The following is a 5,758-nucleotide window of genomic DNA, read 5'->3' as shown; positions in this document are numbered from 1 at the left end:
GAGCACACAATATTTATATAAAAATTATTTTTATAAATAATATTACATTGACTCACCTCATACCAAGCGAGAATATTAAGTGTTATTATAACGTTTTTTATTTAAAATTAACTTTTTAAATAAAATTAAAAAATAAATGACGCTTTCAATCTAGCGACGAGTATGAGAAAATGTTTGAAATATTTTAAGACCCATTTGGTGATGGTCTGACAAAAATCATAATTATTTTTTTTTTTTTTTATTCAATAATATTTATTATGAATAACATGTTATATATTTCTTTTTGTAAAAGCAAAAAAATTATATAAATGACATAATAAAATATATATTTGAAAAAAAAAAAAATTAATAATAATATATATATCTCATATGTTTTTTCTATTAATTTTAAAACAATAGAGATATAAAAAAAAAAAAATTTATATCAGTAATGGGTGAGACCATCTGATATTTAAAATGAAATTGTAATAATATTATTATATATTAATAATTATTGTATGAAAATTTTTTTTCTTATAATAAGAAAACAAAAATATCATGTATATTATTATATATTTAATATTATAAATACAAATAGTTCCCTGGTTGATCCTGCCAGTAGTCATATGCTTGTCTCAAAGATTAAGCCATGCATGTCTCAGTACAAGCCAAATTAAGGTGAAACCGCGAAAGGCTCATTATATCAGTTATGGTTCCTTAGATCGTACCCACATTTACTTGGATAACTGTGGTAATTCTAGAGCTAATACATGCAAACAGAGTTCCGACCAGAGATGGAAGGAATGCTTTTATTAGATCAAAACCAATCGGTGTAAATTTTAATTTGCATCGTTTAATTTGGTGACTCTGAATAACTTTAAGCTGATCGCACGGTCTCGTACCGGCGACGCATCTTTCAAATGTCTGCCTTATCAACTGTCGATGGTAGGTTCTGCGCCTACCATGGTTGTAACGGGTAACGGGGAATCAGGGTTCGATTCCGGAGAGGGAGCCTGAGAAACGGCTACCACATCCAAGGAAGGCAGCAGGCGCGCAAATTACCCACTCCCGGCACGGGGAGGTAGTGACGAAAAATAACGATACGGGACTCATCCGAGGCCCCGTAATCGGAATGAGTACACTTTAAATCCTTTAACGAGGATCCATTGGAGGGCAAGTCTGGTGCCAGCAGCCGCGGTAATTCCAGCTCCAATAGCGTATATTAAAGTTGTTGCGGTTAAAAAGCTCGTAGTCGAATCTGTGTCCTACACTGTTGGTTCAATGCTCGCATTGTTTAACTAGCATGTTATGTGGGACGTCCTACCGGTGGGTGGTACAGATTATGTATAAAGTATATTTTAGTGTTATTATTTATTTAATGCATTATATATATTTTTATTATGTAATTTGTCGTAAGTGTTTAACCGTTAAGAGCGGTGGCAGCCCCCAATTGCAATCCCGTCGCGGTGCTCTTAATTGAGTGTCGAGGTGGGCCGGTACGTTTACTTTGAACAAATTAGAGTGCTTAAGGCAGGCTCAAATTTTGCCTGAATATTGTGTGCATGGAATAATGGAATAGGACCTCGGTTCTATTTTGTTGGTTTTCGGAACTCCGAGGTAATGATTAATACGGACAGATGGGGGCATTCGTATTGCGACGTTAGAGGTGAAATTCTTGGATCGTCGCAAGACGGACAGAAGCGAAAGCATTTGCCAAAAATGTTTTGATTGATCAAGAACGAAAGTTAGAGGTTCGAAGGCGATCAGATACCGCCCTAGTTCTAACCATAAACGATGCCAGCTAGCGATCCGCCGAAGTTCCTCCGATGACTCGGCGGGCAGCTTCCGGGAAACCAAAGCTTTTGGGTTCCGGGGGAAGTATGGTTGCAAAGCTGAAACTTAAAGGAATTGACGGAAGGGCACCACCAGGAGTGGAGCCTGCGGCTTAATTTGACTCAACACGGGAAACCTCACCAGGCCCGGACACCGGAAGGATTGACAGATTGAGAGCTCTTTCTTGATTCGGTGGGTGGTGGTGCATGGCCGTTCTTAGTTGGTGGAGCGATTTGTCTGGTTAATTCCGATAACGAACGAGACTCTAGCCTGCTAAATAGACGTACTTTACCGGCATCTCAAGGCCCATCGGCTGTTTGTTTCCCATTTCATTCATTTTCATGTGTGTTATGTATTGTATTTATATATGCATGTATTTTTGAGATTTAACGATCAAGATTATATTTTGTATATATTGTGCTTTATGTTGCATATGTTATGGTGTATGGGTACGCAGTTTTTTGATGTGGTTTTTACTGCCGGCGTACAAATAATTCTTCTTAGAGGGACAGGCGGCATTCTAGCCGCACGAGATTGAGCAATAACAGGTCTGTGATGCCCTTAGATGTTCTGGGCCGCACGCGCGCTACACTGAAGGAATCAGCGTGTCCTCCCAGGCCGAAAGGTCCGGGTAACCCGCTGAACCTCCTTCGTGCTAGGGATTGGGGCTTGCAATTGTTCCCCATGAACGAGGAATTCCCAGTAAGCGCGAGTCATAAGCTCGCGTTGATTACGTCCCTGCCCTTTGTACACACCGCCCGTCGCTACTACCGATTGAATGATTTAGTGAGGTCTTCGGACTGGTACGCGGCAATATTTCTGATATTGCCGATGTTGCTGGGAAGATGACCAAACTTGATCATTTAGAGGAAGTAAAAGTCGTAACAAGGTTTCCGTAGGTGAACCTGCGGAAGGATCATTAACGATATATATAAAATATATTTATTTATATTTTTTGTATTGTTTTTAAATATTCCAAAAAATAAAAATATTATTGATAAGAAATATTTTTTTTAACAAAATAACATATTAATATGTAATTTTCTCAAAATATATAATAGTAATTATGTGTTAAAAGAGATTTATTTTGGTTATGATATCATATTAAAGTAATACGCCAAACTTTTTTTATACACATAATATATCTATACATATAATATAGAGAATATTATATAAATATTAATAATATATTTGTTACATATAAAATATTTTTATATTCAATATTATTATTATTATTAAACAATAATTATTAATAAAATCTATAAATAATTTCTCTTATAAAAAAGTGAAATTAAAAATAGAATATATTGAAATTATTTGTTTATATGTATATAATCTCTATTAAGAAAAATAAAATAAGATTATAATTGATATAATCTATATTTTTATTTTTCTATGTTATATAATAAAAATAAAGAAAACACAAGATAAAATTTTTTTAAAGAATAAAATTTATTTCAAATTTAAATTTCTTTATGTTTTGTCTTGATATTTCTTTTTTTTTATTAAAAGTTATTATGTTAAAAAACAAACCCATTTGTTTTGTACCATATTAATATTATATATATTTTTATGTAGAAAATAATTTATAAAAAAAAAATAAATACATTTCTATAAAATATACCAAATATTAATTATTATATCTAGCTAGCACTAACAAAAATATCAAAAATGTTATGTATATATTTATTAATACCATAATATCTTTAATTTATATATATATATATTTAAAATAAAATATATAATTTATATTCTAGAAAAATTTTTTTATTTTAAAAGAATTTATAAAGATATATAAATTAATAATTTTATTTTTTATATTAAAAATAAAGATTATTATTAATAATAATACTTACATTTAAAATTTAAAAAGATTACCCTGGACGGTGGATCACTTGGCTCGTGGGTCGATGAAGAACGCAGCTAATTGCGCGTCAACTTGTGAACTGCAGGACACATGAACATTGACATTTCGAACGCACATTGCGGTCCTTGGATACTGTTCCCGGACCACATCTGGCTGAGGGTCGTATACATTATATTAATATAATAAAAGATTATTTTACATAAAATTTTTTTTATGAAAAAGAAATTTATCAATAATTAAAAAAGAAAATTTATTTTTTCATATTTAATTAAATTGATAAATAAAATTTTTATAAAAGAAATGTAAAATTATTTATATATGAATGTTTTACGCCAAATATAAGAAAAAAATAAATATAAAATGTTTTTAATAGCATTTAAAATTTATATATTTTTTATTATTTGTCGACATTTTTAAATTAATATATCAATATTATTTTTTATCATTTATATATAATATTATAAAACTTTATGTTAATAATAATATTAATAATAAATGATATTAATAATATATTTTTAAAATATTAAATAAAGAAGAATAAACAAAAATATTATATATTAATATTTTGTTATGGAATATTTTATTTGTAATAAAATTTTCAATATACTCGAAAAAAATTAATATATATAATTATTTATTTTTTATTTTCTTCTCTTTAGATAAATATAAAAATAATATTATATAATAATATTAAAAAAATTTGAGTATGAATAATTAAGAAAATTGTTTACTTATAAAATATAACAAAAACATAATATATAAAAAAAATTTTTGTTTTAATACTTCTAAAAACTTTTACGACCTCAGAGTAGGTGAGATTACCCGCTGAATTTAAGCATATTATTAAGCGGAGGAAAAGAAACTAACTAGGATTCCCTTAGTAGCGGCGAGCGAACAGGGATAAGCCCAGCACTGAACCCCGTGGCTGATAAACAGACACTTGGGGAATGTAGTGTTTAGGAAGATTCAATATAAACCTATTGTTATATAATACATCCAAGTCCATCTTGAATGGGGCCATATACCCATAGAGGGTGCCAGGCCCGTAGTGATTATTATTGATGATAGGTGAATCTTTCCTTAGAGTCGGGTTGCTTGAGAGTGCAGCTCTAAGTGGGTGGTAAACTCCATCTAAGGCTAAATATTACCACGAGACCGATAGCGAACAAGTACCGTGAGGGAAAGTTGAAAAGAACTTTGAAGAGAGAGTTAAAGAGTACGTAAAACCGTTCAGGGGTAAACCTGAGAAACCCGAAAGGTCGAAAGATGAGATTCATTTACTTTTTATCGTTAATCAACCAATTTGTACTAGCATGTGACAAAAATTTTTATTAGGAATTTATTTTTAGTAAAAATATATGCACTGCTGTATATTGTTAATTGTATGATAACGAGGTATGCACTTCTCATCTTGTAGGACGTTGCGACCCATTAAATATTAATCTATAGGCATTGGTGCGTTGATTAATGTACAATATTATTTTTTGATAATATTTTGTGTATGTTAAACGCCTATGTTTCTTGATTAATTGTTTGATGGTATTAATTATAAATTGATATTGAGTCGCGTTATTAACGCGTTCAGATCCACCACGAGTATAAATAGGTTTTTTTATTAAAACATATTATATATACGGATTTTATGCCGTTATATGATACTATTTAACTGTCAGTAGGTGTATGATAATGAACTGGCTCATTTTTTTTTATTAAAAATTTATCTGTCAGCGACGATATAGCTTTGGGTACTTTCAGGACCCGTCTTGAAACACGGACCAAGGAGTCTAGCATGTACGCAAGTCATTGGGAATAAAATATTTTTTCATCGAAATATTTATAAATTTTATGAAACCCAAAGGCACAATGAAAGTAAATATTATTTATATTTTTTTATAAATGATAAAAGGAGGATATATTTATATTATGTATTAAATATCGCACTCCTAGGGCGTCTTATATTATTATAATTTAGTTTTCGGATTATATTATAATAGAGGCGCACCTAGAGCGTACACGCTGGGACCCGAAAGATGGTGAACTATGCCTGGTCAGGATGAAGTCAGGGGAAACCCTGATGGA

General features: G+C 30.9%; 3 non-coding genes across 3 annotated transcripts in view; all 3 read left to right on the top strand.

Annotated features, from left to right (window-relative positions):
* Positions 1 to 578: 578 nt before the first annotated feature.
* Positions 579 to 2,734, top strand: LOC123303995. Its single transcript, XR_006536057.1, has one exon. It is a non-coding gene; the product is annotated as a small subunit ribosomal RNA (ribosomal RNA).
* A 953-nt stretch (positions 2,735 to 3,687) lies between these two features.
* Positions 3,688 to 3,842, top strand: LOC123303993. Its single transcript, XR_006536055.1, has one exon. It is a non-coding gene; the product is annotated as a 5.8S ribosomal RNA (ribosomal RNA).
* A 635-nt stretch (positions 3,843 to 4,477) lies between these two features.
* Positions 4,478 to 5,758, top strand: part of LOC123303996 — a 4,577-nt gene continuing 3,296 nt past the window's right edge. The window contains exon 1 of the ribosomal RNA XR_006536058.1: positions 4,478 to 5,758. This exon is cut by the window's right edge and continues 3,296 nt beyond it. This is a non-coding gene — a ribosomal RNA (large subunit ribosomal RNA).

The sequence above is a fragment of the Chrysoperla carnea genome, assembly GCF_905475395.1.
Source record: "Chrysoperla carnea chromosome X unlocalized genomic scaffold, inChrCarn1.1 SUPER_X_unloc_173, whole genome shotgun sequence".
NCBI classification, from domain to species: domain Eukaryota; kingdom Metazoa; phylum Arthropoda; class Insecta; order Neuroptera; family Chrysopidae; genus Chrysoperla; species Chrysoperla carnea.
Note: the sequence above shows the minus strand (reverse complement) of the source record. Positions and strands in the feature narration are given on the sequence as shown.